Below are 26,287 nucleotides of genomic sequence, written 5' to 3'. Positions count from 1 at the left end.
ATAAGATCAGAATTGCTCTCTCTGCTTTTTTTTTTTTATTTCAGCTGAAGGATAATAGATTTTCATCTAGCCTTTTACTTTTAATCTTTATGTCTCATTGTGTCAAATATATTTCTTCCAAATAACATGTAGGATTCTGTTTTTTAATCCAATTTGCTATTTCCTTCTGTTTTATGAGAGAGTTCATCACATTCACATTCACAGTTATGATTACTAGTTCTGTATTTCCCTCCATCCTATTTTTTCCTCTCTATATACTTTTGTTCTCTCTTTCCACTCTGCCCTCATTTATATGTATGTTTTTTACCCACACTAGCCATTGCCTTATTTCCTACCACCTCTCCCCCTCCTGTTAGTAATTATTAACTCACTCCACCCACTACCTTATCTTCTATCAACCCTTTCCCCCTAGTCTTATCTCCCTTCTATCCTGTCCCTCCTTTTTCTTTTCCTCTTTCTCCTCCTACTTCTTTATAGGTTAGATGAATTTCTATACTCAAAAGAATGATTAACTTATTCCCTCTTAAAGACAAAAATGATGAAATCAAGCTTCAGACAATACTTATTCCCCTCCCTTCTTTCCATCTTTTGTGCCTCTTCCTGCCTCTTCATGTGAACTAATTTTCCCATTATACCTCTTCTTTCCTTTTCCCAATAGAGACCATTTCCCATCCTTTAATGTCTTTTTCTTTTATGTCATCACATCATAGATTATTCACAACCAAACCCTCAGTTCATATGATGCCTACCTCTATCTGTCCCAATGACAGATATAGTTCTCATGAGAGAACTATATTGTTTTCCCATCTAGGGATGTAAACAGTTTAACCTTTAAATTTATATTTTTCCATCTTTTACCTTTCTGTGGAGTCCTGTGTTTGTAGATTAAAATTTCTGTTTAGTTCTGTTATTTTTTTTAGTGGAAATGATTGAAAGTCTGTTACTTCATTAAAGCTTCATCTCTTTGCAAATATAATAAAGATGACAATACTCCCCAAACTAATCTATTTATTTAGTGCTATATCAATAAGACTCCCAAGAAACTATTTTAATGACCTAGAAAAAATAACAACAAAATTCATATGGAAGAATAAAAGGTCGAGAATTGCAAGGGAACTAATGAAAAAAAATCAGAGGAAGGTGGTCTAAGTGTACCTGATTTAAAGCTATATTATATAGCAGCAGTCACCAAAACCATTTGGTACTGGCTAAGAAATAGAACGGTAGATCAGTGGAACAGATTATATACAAAGGACAAAAAAGGGTACATCTATAGCAATCTAATCTTTGACAAACCCAAAGATACCAACATTAGGGACAAAAATTCATTATTCAGAAAAAAACTGTTGGGAAAACTGGAAATTAGTATGGCAGAAATTAGATATGGATCCACACTTAACACCATATACCAAGATAAGATCAAAATGGGTCCATGATTTAGGCATAAAGAATGAGATCATAAATAGATTAGAGAAACAGAGAATAGTCTACCTCTCAGACCTGTGGAGGAGGAAGGAATTTATGACCAGAGGAGAATTAGAGATCATTATTGATCACAAAATAGAAGATTTTGATTACATCAAACTAAAAAGTTTCTGTACAAACAATACTAATGCAAACAAGATTAGAAGGGAAGTAACAAATTGGGAAAATATTTTTAAAAGGAAAGGTTCTGACAAAGGTCTCATTTCCAAAATATATAGAGAACTGACCCTGATTTATAGGAAACCAAACCATTCTCCAATTGATAAATGGTCAAGGGATATGAACAGACAATTCTCAGATGATGAAATTGAAACTATTTCCACTCATATGAAAGAGTGTTCCAAATCACTACTGATCAGAGAAATGCAAATTAAGACAACTCTGAGATACCACTACACACCTGTCAGATTGGCTAAAATGACAGGAACAAATAATGATGAATGTTGGAGGGGATGTGGGAAAACTGGGACACTGATACATTGTTGGTGGAGTTGTGAAAGAATCCAGCCATTCTGGAGAGCAATTTGGAACTATGCCCAAAAAGTTATCAAACTGTGCATACCCTTTGACCCAGCATTGCTGTTATTGGGATTATATCCCAAAGAAATACTAAAGAGTGGCAAGGGACCTGTATGTGCCAAAATGTTTGTGGCAGCTCTTTTTGTTGTAGCTAGAAACTGGAAGTTGAATGGATGTCCATCAATTGGAGAATGGTTGGGTAAATTGTGGTATATGAAGGTTATGGAATATTATTGCTCTGTAAGAAATGACCAGCAGGAGGAATACAGAGAGGCTTGGAGAGACTTAAATCAATTGTTGCTGAGTGAAATGAGCAGAACCAGAAGATCACTGTACACTTCAACAACAATGGTGTATGAAGATGTATTCTGATGGAAGTGGATATCTTCAACATAAAGAAGATCCAACTCACTTCCAGTTGATCAATGATGGACAGAAATGACTACACCCAGAGAAGGACACTGGGAAGTGAATGTAAATTGTTAGCACTACTGTCTATCTACCCAGGTTACTTATACCTTCGGAAGCTAATAATTAATGTGCAACAAGAAAATGGTATTTACACACATATATTGTATCTAGGTTATATTGTAACACATGTAAAATGTATGGGATTACCTGTCATGGGGGGAGGGAGTGGAGGGAGGGAGGGGATAACTTGGAAAACTGAATAAAAAAAAAAAAAAGCTCCATCTCTTCCCCTGAAAGATGATGCTGAGTATCACTGGGTAGTTGATTCTTGAATGTAACTTCACTTTCTTTGTGTTCTGGAATATTGTATTCAAGGGCCTCAATTTTTTTGTAAAAGCTGCCAGATCCTGGGTAATATTGACTATTGCTCTTTGATATATAAAGTATTTTTGTCTGGCAGGACAGTATTTTTTTCCTTGAAATTATATTTTTGGAGTTTTGCAACAATGTTCATGAAGTTTTCCTGGTGGGATTTTTTTTTTCCCCCAAAGGAGATCTGTGTATTCTTCTAATGAGAATTTCCCCCTCTGTTTCTAGAATATTGGGGTAAATGATCTCTTGTAGAATGTTATCCAGCCCAATTTTTTGGTCATGTCCTTCAGATAGGCCAATTATTTTAAAATTGTTTTTGCTGGATCTAATTTCCAGGTTAGTGTTTTGGCAATGAAGATTTCACATTTTCTTCCATTTTTAAAAATTCCTTTTAGTTTCTCTGACTATTTTTTGCTTTTTCACAAACTCATTAGCTTCCAATTGTTTAGTTCTAGTTTTTAATGTGTGATTTTCTATAGTTATACTTTGCATCTCTTTTCCATTTGATTTATTCTACTATTTAAAGAGTTGTTTTTTTTTTTTTCCCTTCAAATATTTTTTCTTTTCACTTACAAATTCTCAATTCTCTCATGCATACCGATCATTTCCTTTCTCGTTTTTTCTTCTACATTTCTTATTTGCCTTTTGAATTCTTTTATGAGAATTTCCAAGAAGCCTCTTTGGGATTGAGATCAATTTGTATCACACATTGAGATTTTTTCTGGGGACATTCTATCTTCTTCTGAGTTTGTGTTTTCATCTGCTTTGCCACGATGGTAGCTTTCTATGGTCAAGGTCCTTTTCTGTTTCTTGCTTTTTTCTTTTAATATTTCCTCTTTTGTATATTTAAGGTGAAGCTCTGCTCCTTGGATAAAGATGGTGCTATCTCAGGCTTCCAATGCAGCTCTGAGCCCTGGCTTTGCGCACAGGAGCCCCTTGTTTTTGTAGGGAATTGCTTGGCTGCCCTTTTCAAAAAACAGCCTAGTTTCCCAGTGTTTGCCTTCTGAGTTGATATAAGGGGGCTTCCTTACTAATTTGTTCCTCTACTGAGCCAGGACTAAGAGTCTTAGTTGATAATTCAGTGTGGTAAAGACCCTCTTGCTGGCTTTTCCTGAGTCTTTACCTGGGCTAGTGACCTGGTCTTACCCCACTGAGACAGATCATTCTTAAAATTTTTTCAGTCCATCTTGATCTGGAGAGTGGTTTCATTCCCTCAGACTGTTGAGAGGCTCCATTTCATATGGTTTTTCGAGGGAAACTTTGCCTTACACAACTATAGCACAACTTCTGATCACAAAAATAGTTTGTAAAGCCATGAATGATTTTTAATTTAGACCACTTGAGTGATTGGATCCAAAAGGGAATGAATTTTTTAGCTTTAAGTCCACTTACCTGTATTTTCAGTAATTTTCACTTGAGGTTTTGAAAAGTTCTCTTGACTAATAAAAGTGCAAAACTCTGATAATATTAAAAATGTTAATGTGTTGTAAAACTTTGTAAGGGATAGAAATCTCACCTGGGGAGGGAGAAAGATGAACCTATAAATGCTGGCTTTTCATCTTCTAAACGGATTTTATTATGGCAGTAACAAGAGCAATTCCAGTTAAAAGGCCCTTGTCAGGCAACAGTTACTGTAGATTATAGCTGCATGAGAAACAATCTCAACCCAATACAAATTCAGAATGACTCTTTAAAAATGACTATTGGTACAGAAGAATCCTTCTTTTATTAAAGTATTAGAAGTGTATATGAATTACTCATGAAGGGAGAGCTAATTAAATAGACACATTATATGACTATGTTAAATCACAAGAAGACTGACTAATAAAACTCTAAATGGGCTTTTAGAAGACAATTTAACAGTAGCAACATAAAAAGTGTGCATCTTTGGAAAACTGGGTTTGATACGTGACCTGGGCCCACTCAGAATATAGTGCTCTCTTTCTGCTCATGAGTTTTAACATCATTTTGCTACAGAGAACCCACACTGTATATAGAGTTTAAAAGAGTCACCTAAGGAATGTCCATCAGTAGTAATAATAATAATAATAATAATAATAATAATAATAATAATAATAATAATAACAATAATAATAATACTGATTGTGTGACATATTTAGTTTGCCTGTGTCAAAAGTCTTGCTCATGTATAGCAGTTTCTGAATGTTTATCATCCACCCATTTATATCTCTCTCTCTACAGGACAAATAAATTAAATTTTGCAAATACTCATGTCCAGCGCTCATTGTTATATTACAGGCATTAGTCACTTTTTGGATACAAAGGAAGAAAAAAGAAATGAAACAGTTACTGCCTGTGAATAACTCATGTTTGATGATAATGGGAAGTTATATATTCACCAACACTTAACCATATAGTAAATATATAAAATCAAAATGAATTTCAAGAAAGGAAGAGAAGCATACCAAGTAGAGAAATCAGGAAATACTTGGAATGATAGGCTTGCATCAGAACTGTGTTTTGAAGAAAGCTTAGGTTTCTAAAAAAGTGAAGTAGGGAAAACTGAATTACAAACATGTGGTACAACTTGACCAAAGACAAAGAAATAGGAAATAGATTATTTTATACAGAACACAGTAAACAGGTCAGGATGCCAAAAACAAAGAAACAAAGAAAAGAACCCCCCCCCAAAAAACATTGAGTGTGTGAAAAGATATAATGTGAAATAATATGGAAAACATAGATGTAACCCTGTTCTAGAGGTTTTAAATGCCATATTCATTTCAATCTCTTCCTAGAATATAATTAACATTTTGCCTCTACATTCTAAAAGTTTTTGTTGACTAATTTGATAAAATATGCCATATATGTTTATAACATATAAATATTCATGATAGGGGAGTGGGACATTTCTTGTTACATATTCATTTCATTAGGATATGATCAAGTCATGTTATACCTCAGAATGAGTCGGTAAATATTTGTCCATTGTTTGTGCAGATGTGATATATGAGCTAGGAATAATTCTGCCAATGGCAATATTTACCTCTTCTCCTTTCATCCTAAGAAGATTCCACTGTTAATTTCTAAAATACTTCAAGGAAATAACTAATGGAAACATTGCTTTCAATTTATTGCTGCTGTAGGTGAATTACTTTTACTCTTCCTAAGGCAATGTTTCTTACTCTTTCATACATTCATGTGATTAGGATATTATAAGTAATTATATGGTTCATAATTTACTTCAAGTGCTATAAAAGGTCTCACATTTGATCATTTTGAAAAACATTACCAAGAGTCAAAAGAAAATCATCAATATCAAGGAATTGAATGAATGTGTGAAAGTAAAGTACACATGATTCAAAAAACCACACTTACTTTTGAGAAATATATCAAATAAAGGCCATTCTCATCTTTTGTGCAGCTGATATCCCTAGAAAACAGTTTGAAATTTAAAAATTGGATATTGGCTCATTGAATCTATGGGAAATAGGAAGTTAGGTAGATGAAACCAGCAAAATCTGTAATCTTTTGTTAGAAATAACCGAAAATATATTTTCTAGATATAATTATTTATAACAAAGCATTTATTTTATAATATGTACTTTTAATAGCACAATAATGATAGAATAACCCATAAAGTGCAGTATACAAATAAAATTGGTAACATGCAAAACATTTTTTTCTCTCTAGAATTGTGACATTTTATACTAGCATATCGGGAAAAAAAAACAGCAATACTGATTTCAAAAAATACTATACTGCTATAAGTCTCTCTTTGGAAACACTGAAAGTTGCAGTAGAGATTGCTGGAATGCTAATCATTACTGTCAGAAGACACAAAATTGAGAATGCTATGACATCACCACCAAAACTCCAAATACAGGAAGAACTCTTTACAAAGACAGGTGAACAAAATCAGTGAAACACCAGTTACTCCATAAACTTGCATGCATCTCATTTCTCATTTTTTCTAGTGTACATTGTGAGGAAAGTGTGAGGTTGCCAACACAAAATTGAAATGAGATTTCTAATAAATTCACAGGAATACTTGTAGTCCTGGAGGTTAGATACATAAATGCTGTGAAATAGGTACTATTTTTTCCCCATTTTACAGATGAGGAAACTATTTGAAATTTTATGTATATCAAAAGGTAGAGATCATGGGTTATTCATCCCCTACTCTCACCATATGACCAGTTCATCATCTTTTCTTGATGATGACATCAAAAGAGATAAAAACTATATTCCATTTCTCTTGCATGATGCTAGATAATATCATAGTCTACATTCCATATATTTCTCCACTGTCCATTGAATGATGCTCAGGGGAGATGACAGGGAAATAGATATAGGAATCTCCATACCTTCTTTCTCTCTCTACTACCAGAGTGATTCCCACTTGTCCTACTCCACCCTCCAATGCCTCTTATCATACTCTGTATCCACCCACAGATCCAGCCAGCACAGGATAGTGGGCCAGGCCATTCTCCAGGCATATGCTAATAGAATATTGTCCAATTGGTAATTAGCCTTAAGTGCTTGGCTATTCAAGTGCATCTCAGTTTCAGCCCTTTACAGCCTGCCAACACTTTCACCTGTTTCTATCCAATGGAAAACTGATACACCAATGTGGATAGAACACTGGCCCTTAGTTAGTGATAAAATTCAGGCCTTCTTAGATATAGTACAGGAGCAACTTGGTCAAGGACACTTACAAGTTTCTCTAAGTCCTTGGAATTCCCCCAGTATTTGTTAGAAAGAATCTAGAAAATGGAGGATGTTGACAGATTTAAGAAAGGTAAATGAACAGATGGAAACTATGGGAACTCTTCAGCCTGGACTTCCATCTGCTACTCAATTGCCTAGAGAATGGCCTCTTTGAGTTATAGACATGAAGGATTGTTTCTATTCTATCCCTCTGGATAAGGAGGATATGAAAATATTTGCTTTTTCAGTGCCCAGCGTTAACTTAGCTGAGCCTTACAAGAGACATGAATAGACAGTTTTGCCACAGGGAATAAAAAATAGCCCTACTATGTGTAAAATGTATGTTGTTGCTGCTTTTACTCCAGTAAGAAAAGCATTTCCAAAAGATATGTTGTTACATTACATGAATGATATATTGGGGATGTGCACCTGAAGAACAAATGTTAGAAGCATGTCTACAAAAGACCATAGAAACACTAAGAAACTACAAATTGCACATAGCTCCAGAAAAAAAAAAAAATCAAAGACATGCTCCTTTTCAATATTTAGGATATGAAGTATATCCTAAGGTGCTTATAGTACAAAAACTTTCCTTAAGAATAAAGAAGCTTATTGTAACACATGTAAAATGTATGGGATTGCCTGTCATCGGGGGGAGGGAATAGAGGGAGGGGGGGTAATTTGGAAAAATGAATACAAGAGATAATATTATAAAAAAATATATATATATATATAATAAAAAAAATTAAAAAAAAAAAAGAAAGGAAAAGATAATTTTACAAAGACCGTAAAAAAAAAAAAAAAAGAATAAAGAAGCTAAACACATCTTAAATGACTTTCAGAAATTGATAGGAGATATGCAATGGATGCATCCAGTGTTAGGCTTGGCTACCTATCAATTGCAACCATTATATGACATTTTAAGGGGAGACAGCACTTTAAATTCACCATGCCAGTTTACAAAAGAAGTTCAAGAAGCTTTGAGAGAAGTTGAACTGGCTTTATCCAATGTGGTTGAAAGAGTCACTCAAAAACCCTTGGAAATATCAGTTTTTACTACAAAAGAAGCACCCACAGCTGTCCTTCATCAAGGAGACAATGTGATAGAGTGGGTGAACCCCCCCAGCACAACCAGAATAAATCCTTACTCCTTACCCAGTACTTGTGGCTAGAATTTTATTAAAGGCCATTAAGCAAGCAGTACAATTATCTGAGATAAGACCTGGCAAGATATATACCTTTTATAATAATGCACAAATTACTGTATGTTGTGAAATCATCCCAGAGTGGCAAATTTTATTAGCCACATCTCCAAATTTTACACACGGGTCTCCATTAAAGATAACCAAACCACTACATAATTGGCAATAGATTCTTGAAGAAAAACATTTCTAAATTTCCTCTTAAAGGACCAACTATCTTTACAGATGCATCCAAATATAATATTTGCACTGTCTACTCTCATGACTTAACTATAAAGAGAGCAGTCAGAACTCCTTTTCAATCCACTCAGCAGAATGAATTGTATGTAATCATTCTAGCTGTTACTTATTATTCAGGATATAAACATAATATCTGATTCTTCTTATTAAGTAGGTGTGATACAAAGAATTGCCACAGCCCAAATAAAATTTGTAGCCTCTAATACATATCAGCTCTTTAAGGAACTCCATGAGCAAGTGAGAAAGCATCCAGTTAAGATTTATATTTTGCATGTCCACTCTCATAGTGGACATCCAGGTCCTATTAGCCTTCTAACTATATTAGCCAATACTCCTTTATTTCATAAAGCCCAAGAATCTCATTCTAAAAATCATCAGGCTGCTTGAGCTTTATGTTTGCAATTTGGAATAACAAGAGAGAAAGCTAGGAGCATAGTAAAAGCCTATACAGCTTGCCTTTCTTTCTACGCTCCTATGCTCCCTCCAGGAAAGAACCCTCATAGTTTGAGACCCAAGGAAATTTGACAAATTTATGTGACTCATTATAAATCTTTTAGTCTGCCTTTTATCCATGTTATAGTAGACACCTTTTCAGGATTTACTTTTGCAATACCAACAGCAAAAGAGACAACCTGAGTGGTCACTAAATTCCTTATACAAACATTTGCAATTATACGTGTGCCACAAGCAATAAAAACAGATAATGGATCTGCACATACTTCTAAACATTTTGTACACTTTTGTGCACAGTATAAGATTTTACACACCACTGGCATATTTTTTAATCATCAAGGACAGGCAAATAGTAGAGAAGACATTAAGACACTCCTCTAAAAACAAAAGAAAGGGGGAGCCACAGGTAACCCTAGAGAACTTCCAAATCTAGCCCTTTATACTATTAACATCTTGATATTTGACAAAGATGCACTGGCTCCAGCTGACAGGTTTTATAACCCAGAGGAAGGGCAGTGTGCAGTGTAAGCAGCGCCACTGTCTTTAGATAATCCCCAGGTAATGTGGAGAGACCCAGAAAGTGGCGAATGGAAGGGACAAGATAGGTAAACTGCTTGGGGGAGAGAGTTTGCTTGGATCTCTACAGATGGAGAAAGAATGAGATGGGTGCCAATGAGCTATATCCACCTTGTTCAAAGGAGAGAGACAGAGCAGACTCTTGAAATGAAGAAGACCACCCAAGAAACATCAGGTGGGTCCTTTGCTAACTGTGCCCACCACTGAAAGAGCCTGGCAGTTATGATATTTGATTCATGGACATCAAAAATTGTTGGATGTCAAAAACCTCAGGAATCATTGGAATGCCTGAGACATGATAAGACTGTTGTAGGACTTGAAAACCCTCAGGAATCATTGTGTAATGTTCTTCTCTAAAGTGTAATGTTCTCTGGGAGCAGGTTTCTTAGGGAACTTCTGGAGGCAGCCTTAGTTTCAGTTCAGTGTAATCACCCCAAATGCAGCCAGTGATTAAAATCCAAGTCTTTTATTATTTCCTTTTAATTCTTGTCTCTTTTCCTGGGGCCCAGTTAGCTTTAATAGAGGCATCTCTCTCTCTCTCTCTCTCCAAGAGCTGCTTCAGAATGTCTCTGAATTCAAATGTTTGTCATTCAGCCTCCAGCCAGCACAAAGGTAGAAAATGGAATGAATCTGACTCCACTTCCAAGAGAGTGGGCTTGTGGGTCTCTATCCTCTGACTTGTGAATCTCCCAAAGTGCATCCTGGTTGAGGCTCCTAGCTTATATGTGATCTCTTAAAGGTATGAACTCTAATAAGTACTAAGTATATTTAGAGAACTGTTAAGCACCCTGCTAAACAACCAATGTTTCTATCAATTCCACTGACTTAGCACCTTGTTTCAAGTTCTGGCCCATAACATCATTGGATTCTCTCAGACATGATAAGACTGTTGCAGGACTTCAAAATCTTCAGGAATCATTGGATTCCCTGCCACATGAAGCAATAGACAATAGATTGGTTTTGGACTATCTCTTGGCTGCTGAAGGAGGCATATGTGTGATTGTTATTTACATACCCTCCTTCTAGGACTTCTGGAAATCATTTACAACACCACGTTGATTCATATTGTTTGTTATATCACTACTTGCATGTACAATTCATGTTTTTTACACCACATTGAGCCTGCACTGGCTGTGGGGAGAGTCATCACTAATACCCTGTGCTTTGTTACTACATGCTTGTGTAATACCTCCCATGCTGATGGGTTTGTGTATACCTGTTTCTAGTAAGATCCTTCAGCCCGGAAATCCACTAACAATATCTGGCTTGACTCTCAACTACCCTTTGGTGCTTTTCATCTCTCTTCCTGAGAAGTCAGGGAGGGTATGATCATCTCCTTTTTAGTGCCTTAACCTCTCTTCCTGAGAAGCTAGGGAGGGCATGATCACCTCCTTTTTGGGGTTCTGACCTCCCTGAGAAGTCAGGGATGGCCTGACCACTTGTGTTCTAAAACAAAAGAAAGCAGGATATGTAAAGGCCTGAAACTCTTAAAAGGTGCACTTGAATCAGACAACTGAGTGCTTAAGGCCAATTACCTATTGAACAACAACTCTATTAGCATGTGTGGAATTTTTCTTCTCACAGTTAATGCTAGCTCAGTGCTTGGGGTTAAGAGAACTGTAGGTAAGGATTAGGGGGTAGAGAATTTCACTTGGCTGCAGGACAGAGAGGAGAAAAGTCCAGAAAAGATTCTGGACTCTAGAATCAAGGAAGGGTCCTTGGCAAAACTCCTGGAAGTTTTATCCATCTCCTTCACTTCTCCCCCTAAAGACCAAGGCTTTTGTATATCCTGACTGTGGCTGATTCTGAGACCTCCAGGGAGCTAACTCAGACTTTACATGATCCTACCCTATTTCATTGATAGACTACTCTATTTCTTAGCGAGTACCAAATGGTTTTGATGACAGCTGCTTTATAATATAGTTATAGGTCTGGCATAGCTAGGCCACCTTCATCAGCATTTTTTTTCATTAATTCCCTTGAAATACTTGACCTTTTGTTCTTCCAGATGAACTTTGTTATTGTTTTTTCTAGACCTGTAAAATAATTTCTTGGGAATTTGATTTGTATGGCACTAAGTAAATTATTTTAATTTAGTGTCATTTTTATTATATTTGTTCACCTTACATATGAGCATTTGATATATTTCCAACTGATTAGGTCTGATTTATTTGTGTGGAAAGTGTTTTCTATTTTTGCTCATATAGTTCCTGATGTTCCCTTTGCAGATAGATTCCTAAATATTTTATACTATCAACAATTATTTTGGGTGGAATTTCTTTTTGTATTTCTTGCTGTTGGATTTTGTTAATAATGTATAGAAACACTGATGATTTATGTGGATTCATTTTGTATTCTGCAACTTTGCTAAAGTTATGAATTATTTCTAATAGCTTTTTAGTTGATTCTCTAGAATTCTCTAAATATACCATCATATCATCTGCAAAGAGTGATAAATTGGTTTCCTCATGCTCTACCCTAATTTCCTTAATCTCTTTTCCTTCTCTTATTGCCAGAGATAACATTTCTAATACAATATTGAATAGTAATGGTGATAGTTGGCAGACTTATTTTACTCCTGATCTTATTGGGAATGGTTCTAGGTTGTTCTCATTATATATGATGCTTGCTGATGATTTTAAATAAATTCTATTGACCATTTTAAGGAAAAGGCAATTTATTCCTATACTCTTTGGTGTTTTTAATATGAATGAATGGGTGTTGGATTTTATCAAATGCTTTTTCTGCATTGATTCAGATAATCAAATGATTTTTGTTAGTTGGGTTATTGATATAGTTGATTATGCTGATAGTTTCCCTAATATTGAATCAGCCCTGCATTCCTAATATAAATTCTACTTAATCAGAGTGCACTATCCTGGGGATGACTTTTGGTATTCTCATTGCTAATATTTTATTTAAGATTTTTGCATCAATGTTCATTAGGGAAATTGATTTATAATTTTATTCCTCTGTTCTCATCCTATCTGGTTTAGCTCTCAGCTCCATGTCTGAGTCATAAAAGGAATTTGGTTACACTCCTTCTTTCCCTATTTTTTCAAATAGTTTATGTAACATTGGAAATAATTGTTCTTTGAATGTTTGGTAGAATTTACATGTAAATCCATCTGGCCATGGGAATTTTTTCTTAGAAAGTTGATTAATAGTTCATTCTATTTCTTTTTCTAAAATGGAACTATTTAAATAATTTATTTCCTCTTCTGTTAACCTAGGCAATTTATATTTTTGTAGATATTCTCCATTTCATTTAGATTATCGAATTTATTAGCATAGCAAAATAGTTCATAAATATTAATCTAAGTTCCTCTTCATTGGTAGAAAGTTTTATCTTTTCATTTTTGAGAATAACAATTTGATTTTCTTCTTTAATTTTTCTAATAAAATTAATTATAGTTTTATCGATTTTGTTGATTTTTCACAAAAATAAATCTTAGTTTTAATTATTAATTCACTGGTTTTCTTATTTTTCAATTTTATTAATCTGGCTTTTTATTTTCAGAACTTCTAATTTGGTATTTGAGATTTTTAATTTGTTATTTTTCTAGCTTTTTTAGTTGAAAGCCCATTTCATTGATCTTCTCTTTCTCTATTTTATACAAGAAAGCATCTAGAGATATAAAATTTTCCCTAATAACCACATTGGCTGTTTCCCACAAATTTTGGTATGTTGTTTTCATTATTGTCATTCTCTTGGGTGAAATTATTGATTATGTCTATGATTTGCTGTTTCATATATTCATTCTTTAGGATTAGTTTATTTAATTTCCAATTAGTGTTTGTTCTATTTTCACCTGGACTTTTGTTGCATGAGAATTTTATTGCATCATGACCTGAAAAATAATGCATTTACTATTTTTGCCTTTCTGCATTTGATTTTGAGGTTTTTATGCTCTAACAAATGGTGAATTTTTGTATAAATTTCATGAACCAATGAGAAAAAAACTAATCTCCTTTGTGCCCCATTCAATTTTCTCCAAAGATCTATTATACCTAACTTTTCTAACATGTTGTTTGCCTCCTTAACTTCTTTTGTACTTATTTTGTGGTTCGATTTATCTAGTTCTGAGAGACCAAGATTGAGATCCTCCAATAGCATAGTTTTGCTGTCTATTTCTTCTTGCATTTATTTTAACTTCTCCTCTAGGAATTTGGATGCTATACCAGTTAGTGCATATATGCTTAATATTGATATTGCTTCATTATCTAGGTTATCCTTTAGTAAAGTATAGTTTCTTTCCTTATTACTTTAAATTAGATCTATCTTTGCTTTTACTTGATCTGAGATCAAGTATTGCTACTCCTGCTTTTTTCTTTTTTTCTTTTCTTTTTCTTTTTTTTTTTTTTTACTTCACCTGAAGTATAATAGATTCTGCTTCAACCCCTTACCTTCATGTATTACTATGCTTTAAATGTGTTTCTTGCAAACAACATATTTTTAGGATTCTGACTTTTAATCCAGTCTGCTATCTGCTTCTGCTTTATGAGAGAGTTCATCCCATTCCCATTCACAGTTAAAATAACTAATTCTGTATTTCTTGCCATGCTTTTTATCCTAAGTTATGCTTTTCTCTTTCCTGTCCCCCTTCCCAGCTCCCCAGTATTTTACTTTTGATGACCACCTCTCTCAACCAGCTTTTCCCTTTACAACCCCTCCCCCTGTTTTACACATTTCCTCAAATACTTCTGTTTTCCCTTCTATTAGTCTTTCCCTTTCTTTTCCCCTTTTCCTTCCAACTTCCTATAATGTGATACAACTTTCTTTGTGAAACCCAATGTCTGATATTCTCTCTTTGAGCTAAATCTGATGAGAGTAAGACTCACACAATGCTCATCCTCTCCTTTCCTTCCTCCAATTATAATAGGTTTTCTTTGCCTCTTCATGAAAGGTAATTTCCCTTATTTTACTTCCTTTTTCCTCTTTTCCAAGTATGATCCCCTTTGCACCTCTGTTTTTTTAATACTATTATAATAAAATCAAATTATACACACACTTTCTAAGTATTCCCACAACAGAAATATATTTCTCAAGAGTTTTTTTTTTCCTTTTTATTTACCTTTTTATGCTTCTCTTGAATATTGTGTTTGGGAATCAGATTTTTTTGTTCAGCTCTGATCTTTAAATCAGAAATAGATGAAATTCACCTGTATCACTGAATGTGCTTCTTCCCTGAAAGATATTGCTCATTTTAGCTGGATAGCTTATTCTCAGCTGTAATCCACATTCCTTTGCATTTCTGAATATCAGATTCTAGGCACTTATATTCTTTAAGGTGGAAGATGCAAGGTCTTGGGTAATCCTAATTGTGTCTTATTTCTTTCTGGCTGCTTGCAATATCTTTTCCTTGATGCAATAGTTCTTAAATTTAGCCAAGATATTCCTTGGGGGATTTAATTTTGGTGTCTCTTTCAGTAAGTAATCAGTGAATTCTTTCAATGGCTATTTTGCTTTCTGATTCTAAAATATCAGGGCAGTTTTCTTTTATACTTTCCTGTAAGATAATGTTTAGGGTCTTTGTTTCATCCTGGCTTTCAGGAAGTCTAGTAATCCTTATACTGTCTTTTTTAGATCCATTTTCCAGGTCAGTTGTTTTTCCTAGGAGATATTTCATATTTTATTCTAGTTTTTTCCATTTTTTGTTTTTTGTTTTTTGTTTTGGCTGATACTTGATGTCTCTTTGAGTTATTCACTTCCATTTGTTCATTTCCTAATTTTTAGTATATTATTTTCTTCAGTTACTTTTTTTTTAGCTCCTTTTGTATTTGGACAATTGAATTGTTCTATTCATTGCACTGTTTTCCATTTCACAAATTTTGCTTTTCAATGAATTGATATCTTTTACATAACTATTTTGTAGGGCATTATATACTTTTTCCATTCCTTCTTGCAATTATCTCATTTCTTTTCCCCCATTTTTCTTCTCACTCTCTTTTAAGATCCTTTATGCAGTCTTCCAACAAAGCCTTGTGAACTGGGGAATAACTCATATCTCCCTTTGGGGCTTCATTTGGACTTACTTTGCCTTTCAGAACCTCAGGATTTGAGGTCTGTTCATCTCTCCATAAAAACTATCTATAATGACAGGTCTTTTTGGTTTTATGTTCATCTTTTTTTTTTTTTTTAAGGGTTGAGGTTTGCTCTTAATGGAAAGGACCTATAGCTATTTTAGTTTGCCTTGAAGCAGTTCTGCTAACTGATTTCTGGTGCTGGGTAATCATGATTGTGTAATAGTGGCTAAGTCCTGAATTCTTCCTGAGCTCAGTGGTTTACAATTTACCTTTTGTAGCAAATGTGCCAAAGTACCTACTTGCAACCAGGACAGAGTAGCCTAAGAGGCTCATAGAAGATTCCCAAGTACAGGGAAGCCGCAATACTCTGACTCCTACCCCACCTCCTGTGTTGTGGTCTGAGCTTAGCAGACTGTCCTCCTGCCAGTTTGAAATAGACCTGCTTTGAAGTTCTGCCAAAGTATGTTGTGTGTTGTACTCCAAATATTGGTGGATTCTTTGACTCCAAAACCACTTTAGAGGCTTAATCTGCTTTTGGTTTGAGAGAAGGTCAGAAGAGGTCACAGAAAGTTGTGTTTACTCTCTACCATCTTGCCTCTGCCCCCCATATGTCATCTTCTTAAGCAGAATTAAATATCTTAAATTTGCTTTTCTCTACTTCATATTATCTACTGGTAGCAATGAAGAGCACACTTTCATTTTCATCTTCTTTCCCTTGATATCTTCATCTTTTTTACCCAAGAATTTATAATTCATGGCAATTCTTTCTAGGTTCCTGAATAATTCAGTACATTTTTGGTTATAGATTTTACTTTCCCCTCATTTAGTCATCTAAATCACATAATATATATCAGGTTTAAAAAGTCCCCTACAGTAATAATATTTAGCATTTATATGATGTTTTAAGGTTTAAGGTTTACAAATATTGTTTCATTTTCTTCTCAAATTGTCTGGACCTGCTTACTAGAGTGTTTCAGTAGCAGCCCAAATCCTGATTATGGGTCAGGAATGAAGGGACAGAACTCAGAAAGATAGTCAAACTGAAGTCTGTTTATTCAAAAATTTCTCAGCCTTATGTAAACACTTATATAACTACAACACACTTGCATGCACTAATTATATACTGGGCATGCAGGACTACATAAACAACTTCCTATAATATGCAGGTGTTTCCTTGCCACTTTAGTATTACTCTACTTTAATTACAATACAGGTTGTCACACCCCCTGACTTCTCAGGAAGGTGTGATGGGGAACCAAAGTAGACAAGTCAGCAGAGTTCCACTGGGAATAAAGGGACTTATACTGAGTTCAAGGTTCCCCACTAAAGGTGACCCTCTCCATCAAATAATCCCAGAAGATAAGAGATATTGTTATCCTACTTATAGTCAAGGGAACTAAAGGAAACAGAGGTTAAGTGAACTGCCTAGAATAGAATAGTTGGTAAGTATTTGAGGCTAAATTTGAACTTGCTTGCCTGATTTGAGAAGCAGTGTTCCATCCACCAGGCCATCTAATTATATATCATTTCTTGGTTACTTAATCTGAGAATTCAGCAAATTTGTCCATAGTTAATAAAAGCTTGTTTAATTGACTGAATTGAATTAGTATTTATTCCATTTTCCTAGGCATAAATAATTGAATACAATATTGTGTTTATTTCTAGGATAAACAAGTAATCAAAGATGTAAAGAATGACCATCCTAACGGCCAATGGCCAGACAAAATTTAAGTGCTTCAAGGATATATCCTACTGTGAAAAAATAATCCAAGAGAATAAATTACAGAACCTGGAAAATTATAGAATGACTTCATATCAATAAAGGACATATTTTATAAGGGACAACCAGAAAGAATCTGGAAGATCACTTAGGCCATGCTTTAATAACACACAGTTTGTTAACTTACACACACACACACACACACACACACACACACACACACACAAATATATAATTCTATTTTTTCCAAATACATGCAAAGACATCTCTCAATATTCTTTTTTGCAAAACCTTGTTTCCAAATTTCCCTACCTTTCCTCCCCATCTCTCCTCTCCCCAAGAAAGAAAGCAATCCAATATAGGCTAAATATGTGCAATTCATTTAAACATATTTCCACAATTGTAATGCTGGGAAAAAAAAAAAAATCAAATCCAAAGGGGAAAAAAACAAGAAAGGGAAAAATAAGTAAACAAACAACAAAAAAAGGTGAGAATATTATGCTTTGATCCACATCCAATCTCCAGAGTTCTTTGAATGTTGAATTTGATTTTAACATAATCTTATTCTTACTGTATTAATATTCTCTTGGTTATGCTCACTTCATTCAGCATCAATTCATATGTCTTTTTAGGCCTTCCTGAAATCCTTTCTTACAGAACAATAATATTGCATTGCACTCATATGCCATAACTTATTCAGATATTCATTCCTCAACTAAGGGGCATTGTTAGAATACACAGGAGAGCTATTGGAATACATGGGAGCCACCTGACAGTGGCTGCTGGAGATCCAACCCAGAATGGATCTCCTCTTGTGAGAGGATGATACAAGGAGACTGAGAGGCAGTTGGTGTTCTTTGACCTCTCTGACTGAGAGGCCCTTGTGTTTTCTAACCTCTCTCCTCTTCCCTCTGCTCCAATTTATCTCATTCCTTGTCCACAACATCTGTGTCTGCAAAGGCTGCCCTGCAACTCCTTCAGATGTTATGATCCCCAGCTGTGGAGGCTCTTGGGGAATTGACCTATCCCTTAACAATTCCCTGGTTTTTTTTTGTTTTTTACTGTTATTTCCCCCCCACAGCATGGTCCCCACACTGAGGAATGCAAGCAGCACTAGTACTTCTGGATGGTTGTAGAAGGTGTTGATCAAGGCAAACTTTCAAATGGAGAAGAGGACTGTTGTCAGAACAGGCATTTAAGTCTCTCCTCAGTCTCCTGGCTAGGTCCTTTGATGTGTTGGACCATTTAATTATCTCATCTAAAAAAAGTCTTACTGGGACTCTTCTTCCTTACCTTTGGAAGGATCCTTCTCATGAACAGCTCTGGTTCTTCTAGTAATTTTTACCTCATGTTCAGGCATCATATGTTGGAATACATGGGAGAGCTGTTGGAATATACGGGAGCCACCTGATTTCAAGATAGAAACCATCATGATGTCTCTCTTGCATCCCCCACTGAGACCAAGGCCCCTTGGAAGGCCCTCCAGAAAGCTAGCTGAGCCCCAGGCAAAGAGACAGACTGTAAAGGAGACAATAGAGATTTTTGGACTTTATCTCTGGCTACTCTCCCGGAGATAACTCTGCTGATACTAAGACTAATCCAAAGACCTCCAGAAAACTAACCAGAACATTACAAAGCATCCACTCAATTTCCAGTTCCTCATTACCACAAAAAGGGCTCAAACATTTATGCACATGTGGGTCCTTTTCTCTTTTTTATGATCTCTTTCTGGTACATATCCAGTAGAAACACTTCTGAATCAAAGGGTATGCAGTTTGATAGCCCTTTGGGTTTAGTTCAAACTTGCTTTCAGAATATTTGGATAAATTCACACTCCACCAACAATGCATTAATCTCTCACTTTTCCCACATCCCCTCCAGCAATCATCATTATCTTTTCCAGTCAGCTTAGACAATGAGAGATATGAAGGAGTACCTCAGAATGGTCTTAATTTGCATTTCTCTAATCAATACTTACTTAGAGTCTTTATGCATATGACTAGAAAGGACTTTAATTCCTTTATCTGAAAATTGCTTGTCCATATCTATTCATCAAATGGAGAATGGCTTGCATTTTTATAAATTAGAGTCAAATCTCAATATATTTTAAAAAATGAGCCCTTCTTTAGGCTGTAATTTTTTTCTTTCTCTAGCTTTCTGCTTCCCTTCTAATCTTGGCTGTATTGATTTAGTTTGTACAAAACCTTGTTTTTTAATTTAATGTGATCAAAATTGCCCATTTTGTACTTTATAGTGTTCTCTAATTCTACTTTAGCCATAAATTCCTTCCTTCTCCACAGATCTCAAAGATAAACTATTCCATGTTCTCCTAATTTGTCTATAGTATCAACTTTGATATTTAATCATGAACCCATTTAGATATTGGTATAGGGTATTAGGTATTGGTCAATATATAATTTCTACCATATTGTTTTCCAGTTTTCCCTAGAAATTTTTGTCAAATCATGAGTCTTTGGGTTTATCAAACACTATGTTATTATAGTCATTGATATATGCTTTGTGAACCTAACTAATTCCTCTGATCCATAACTCTACTTCTTAACTCTACTTCTTAGCCAGTACCAAATCTTTTTGATCATCATGTGTTTATTATATTGTTTTATGTCTGGTGCAACTTAGGCTACCTTCATTTGCAGTTTTTTCATTAATTCCTATGAAATTCTTGACCTTTTGTTCTTTCAAATTTTTTTTTTTGTTATTTTTTTCTATCTCTTTAAAGTAATTTCTTGGCAATTTGATTGGTAAGGCACTGAATAAATAGATTAACTTAAATAGCATTGTCATTTTTATTATATTAGTTCATCCTAACCATTAGTGCTTTATATTGTTTCAGTTGTTTAGATCTAACTTTATTTTTAAAAGTGTTTTGTAATTATGTTCATATAGTTCCTGACTTTTTCTTGTCAGGTAGACACCCAAATACTTTTTATTATCTACAGTTATTTTAAATGGGATTTCTCTATCTATTGCTGTTGGGCTTTGTTAGTAACATATAGAAATGCCCATGATTTATCCATATTTTCCAGCAGTAAAAATAAATATTTTCCTTCCACCCCCTCCCAATCTCTGCCCCAGTCACTGATCCCTTCCTCTAATCACTTTATCTATTTTGCACATATCTATATATGTACATGTTATCTCACAATAAAATATAAGTTCCTTGAAAACACAGTTTTAATTGTCTTTGTATACCAATTAAATGCTTGTTGATTAATTAGAGATCATTTAATCTAACCTCCTTATTTTATAAATGAAGAAACTGAGCCCCAAAATGTTTGAGCAACTTGCATAAAGCTACATAGGCACCATACCACCCTAGCTTTAGGTGTGCTAAAACTGCTTACAGTGGCATAAGTTACTGAACCACATCATTTTAGGAGCTACAGGATACTATGACTTTTCAAATGGCACTATAAAATTGTTTTGAAATTTACTTGAAAAAGAAAATAAAAAAAGCTCCCTTGCATGAAAAGTTTCATCCTGGAGCGACTTTTTATGGCCAAGTTATAAACCCCTACAATAGTGGTACTCATAAAACTGCTGACAGACCCTTAACTATAGTGGCTCAAATGTTGCTACTACAATAAAGGGAATAAGAGAATCATCAGACCTACCTTTTTTACATATTTTTTGATGTACCTAGTCTTCAGAAGAAGAGCCTGGGCTGATTATATTCATGGAGACTTTCTAAAAGTTATAAAGATTGTGACAAATATATGACCACATACAGAGTATCCAAAATGAAATATTTTCATTTGACAACTAAATAGAGGTTAGTGACAAAGGATCCAGGGAGCACCAAGCCTGTAAATTATTTATTATGAATGCTGCATTTCTTACAAAAGCATGAGTGATATTAGAAAACACCGGAATGGAAAAACTGATTATTTTGTTATTCAATACCTTTGTTGTATGTCATTTTTCATGTTTCTTATCTGCAACACTTCATGCTGTTAGTGGAGATTATTTCCCTCCCCTCCCCCTGCCATTTTGACATAAATCTAGTGTATAGTAAGGTTATAATCTTACCACTTATTAATTTAGCATCATCACGGATGGGTAAATGTTTTAGGAAACATGTTCAATTGATTCTTTAATGGATTGGCAAGACCTGAGTTTAACTCCAAACTATGTTATCTTAGGCTAATCACAACATTTCTAGCCTCTGTTTTCTCATCTTTCAAGTGAAAGATTGGCAAGCTTGGATTCTTTTTCCAGCTGTGCCTCTTTGACACCTGTATGGGCTGAAAATGTACCATTCTGTCTTTGCAATCTTCCAGCTCTAAATCCATGAAATGGTATAATATGTAGAACCCAACTAGCAACTTCCATGCTCATTTTCCTTTTAAATATAGACCTAGGCACTAAAAGATAACTTGCAAAAAGCTTAGCTTTAATGAATTCTGAGGAAAAAGAGGTGAAATGGAAAGAGTTTGGAAAGAATTACATGAAGGACAGAATTAGAAATTAAATTCTAAAGATTTCTAATGTGTCATGGACTTAGGCTTTCAATTCTCTTTTTTTTTTTTTTTAAACTTCCATTCTATCCACAGTGAGATGGTCTAATGTGATAAATTGGGAGCAAATTAGATATCATAGATCTTACAACAAGGAACTTCCTCCAATTCCATCTCAGGTTTGGGCCGTGGGGTTTGGGTCTGTTTGGAGAGAAAGAGAAATTTTGAAAAAAACTATAAGGACTTCTCAGACCTAAGGGAAATAAATAAATTTACCACTTTGAGAGCTAACAATTCATTAATTATTGAGCAAAAGACACAAGGAATTTGCCAAATAATTATTTTTGTACTTCAAAGTAACTATCTACTTTGAATGTTATAGTTCTAACTGTAATAGTTTAGATCAGACTATGAATCTGGAGTTCCCTAATACTTGTAATCTTCAAATGCATGTCCATAAAGTAAGAATGGCTTACAGTCACATTAGATTTGTAATAAAAGATTTCTGGGAGTCCTACCAATTATAAAATTTTAAGATTCTAAGTTCCTTTAAGTCAGGAATTCCTAACATGGGATCTAGGATTTTTTTTTTTTCCTTTTCTTTCATTTTTATGTTTTGATAACAATATCAATAGAATTAGTTTCCTTTACAATCCTTTGTATTTTCTTTTATTTAGCTATAAAGATTATTCCACATTGTCCATAGGCTTCACCAGACCCACAAAAGTTTTCATGATAGGAAAAAAGGATAAGAACCATGTCTTTAGATGCTTTTCAAATTAGCACTTGATGATGAAACCATGTTCATGTTGTAAAATTTGTTTAAGATTTAAGAATTCTGAATTCTGCTCATAAACCTATTACTAAACTGTTGTGTAAGCATGAGAAATCTACTAATCTTTCCTAGGTCTAACTTTCCCTATCTAATCCAAGAGGTTCCTGTGAGATTAAACCAATAGATGTATGCAAATAAAATTTGGGGAAAAACAAACAAACAAACAAAAAAAAAACAAAAAAAAAAACAAAAAAAAAAACAGTGAAATGTTTCTGTAAATCAGAGGTTTTAAGAACTTTTCATAAAATCAGCAAAAATGCATATTTACCTTATAAAAGTCTTACTTTGATGCTTCAAGTTGTCATGGAGATAATTGTGTTCTTATAGATTATGCCAACAGAAGCCAAGATGATTTCTTCTACTATGCTACAGAGTCCAGTGTATAGGATAGATCAGACAAAACTCTGCAAACCAACATGAGGAAGTTCAGAGATGCTTCTCATCACATATTTGGCTACCAGATAGTAAAGTTTTTGGATTTAAGAAGTCATATATTAAAATATTGTAATCTTCATTGTATCATTTATCTGTTTATTTTGATAATGCAGAAATGACGGCTTACATTGTGAGCAGATATTCACATGCATGCTATGATTTTATAGGGTATATACCCTTTACAACATCCTCTTCTTTCCTTCAAAAAAAAAAAAGTCCTAACAGAGCTTCTAGATGGCATAGTAAATAAGACACTAGGAAGATATGTGTTCAAATCCTGCCTTGGACAGTTAACATTTCCTATCTGTATAACCCTGGTTGGGCAAGTCATTTAAAACTAATTGATTAAAAAAACAAAAAAACAAAAAACAAACAAACAAACAAAAAACCCTTAAAAATCCTATTATATCCATAAAGTCACTATGATAGGACCACAGATTTAAAACTGTGTTCAAAGGACTGTTATATGGATGAAAGACCAGACAAGGTAAAATGATCATACATTTAGAGCTGGAAGGGACCTTATAAGTCATCAAGTTGAATATTCTCATTTGAAAGATGAAGAAATTGAACCTGAGCGAGGTCAAGTAACTTGCCCAGGATCATACAGGTGGCAAAGAACCAAGAAAGAATTTGAACCCTTTCCAACTTTAAGCCCTCTCCATTGTACCACCTACTTACCTATAATATTGAAGTGGACTATAAGTATTTATACATGTAATATAGATAGATACATAGATAGATAGATGCATATGCTTACATATATAAATAAATATGTGCATGTGCATTCATGAAATATTAATATATTTGAATATTTCTGATGTCTCTGTTGCGTTAGGGTATGGCCTCTATTGACTAGATGCTTTTCCTAGCATTTTCCTTGTATAATCCAGACCTACCTAGAATACACATCTCTCAGGAGACTGCCTACTCATAATGTTAAATACATTTCCCTTCATGTACATATGGGATTGTCCCATAATAGCTCTGAGGATTTGCATGCCTCCTTTCATTTACTATTGTTATTAATAAAAAATCAGCATGTCACAGTTTGTAGAAAGCTGGTCTCATAGTTCAAGTCCTGCTTCTAATATATGATGACCATATGGAGCAGGAAAACTACTTTTAGGGTCCCCACAAGCAGAGATTCTAAAAAGAACAGAAAAATCTTAGTTTTCCTTGATAGAGGTAATCCTGTATAAGATTGATCTACAGTGATAAAATTATAAAGTCTAGTCAAAATTATCATAGTCAATAACAAAAATAATGATATCTTCATTTTATAGTATGGCAAACTTCTTAAAAACATTCATTGCTTGGGTATATTGTAAGTTTTCTTTAGTTTATCTCCATTCATTTGAATACATAATCTCCACTTTCTAGTTATAGAATTATTTATTAATAAACTATAAAGATATATTTGCATGATTTTGTATACTCTTTGAAATACAACTAAACATTTTCTTTCAATTTATCTTCCCCCTGCTTCTTTTCCTCCCTTCTTCTTTTCTTCTTTTTCTCCCTCCCTGTTTACTTTCCTCCTTTCTCTGTCTCTGCCTCTATGTCTCACTTCTCCCTCTATTTCAACCTTTCTCTCCTTCTATTTCACTTTATTTTTCTTTCTTTCTATATCTTTATGTCTCTGTCTTTCTCTTTCTTCCTTCCTTTCTCCTTTCCTCTCTCCCTTCACTTCAGACTTTTATTTCTATTTTCCCTTCTTATTATCCAAGAAGAGCATCAGGAAAAATCTTCCAAGGGGTCCTGAGTAAGTCTAGGAACACCAGAAATACTTTAGTTCATGGAGACTAAGTCTACCAGGTCAAAAAGAGATGTCATTTAAAATCATGGCTAAAATGTATGTATTGCTTCAAGGTTTTCAAAGTGTTTTACACACATTTTGTTTTTTAACAATTTTTTTTTAATTTTCAAAACATATGCAAAGATAGTTTTCAACTTTTGCAGAACCTTGTAGTATATCCATTAAGGCAGGAAGTTAGATAATTACAGAAGCAGACTATACACACACACACACACACACACACACACACACACACACACACACACAAACACACACACAGAAAATTTCAAAGTTGAAAGATACTTCAGTGGAATTTAATCCCACCCATATTTGTCCAATAGCCTCCTCTACATTAAACCAAAGAAATGGTTTTAAAGATCTTAAATATTTCCCAAGATAGCCAGTTCCATTTTTGTGTATCACTAGTTGTTTGGAGAAATTTTCTTGCACTGAACCTAAATCTGTATCTCTACAATTTCAACCCATTTCTTCTAAATTTACCCTCAAAACAGGATAATCTTGCTTCCTTGTAGCAGTTTTTCAAGTCATCCATTTCTTTTCTTCTGGATAAACAACCCCAGTTCCTTCAACTTATGCTTTAATTTTGAGACCTTTCACAATTCTGGCTATCTTTCTTTAGGCCCATTCTAACTTATCAATAGCCAGACTATAAATTGAGAGTCAAAAGTGAAGATATTAGTTTATATATTTTCCTCTAGGATTGAGAATTGCAAGATGATGTTATCCCTAATCACAGTCACTATACCTTACTTTAATTCAGGCTATGATCATGTCAGTTCTTTTGGTCCACCAATTTCATGTTCACTTATATTGAATTTTGATTTTGCTAAAATATAGCTATATTTTTTCCAGAAGAATTGCAAATTTATAAAATTTGCTGCCAATGCATAGTTGAAAATTTATTATAAATATGGTCAATTTTGAAGGACTTTGGGGAATAAAAATACATTTTAATTAAATTATATAGTAGAATAATTGAAATTTGGAAATATAAGGGACCTTAGAACAGGATCATGTGATCTTTTGAAAACAATCTAATCCATT

The sequence above is a fragment of the Sminthopsis crassicaudata genome, chromosome 3 (assembly GCF_048593235.1).
Source record: "Sminthopsis crassicaudata isolate SCR6 chromosome 3, ASM4859323v1, whole genome shotgun sequence".
In the NCBI taxonomy this organism is placed as follows: Eukaryota; Metazoa; Chordata; class Mammalia; order Dasyuromorphia; family Dasyuridae; genus Sminthopsis; species Sminthopsis crassicaudata.
This window is presented reverse-complemented; position numbering follows the sequence as displayed.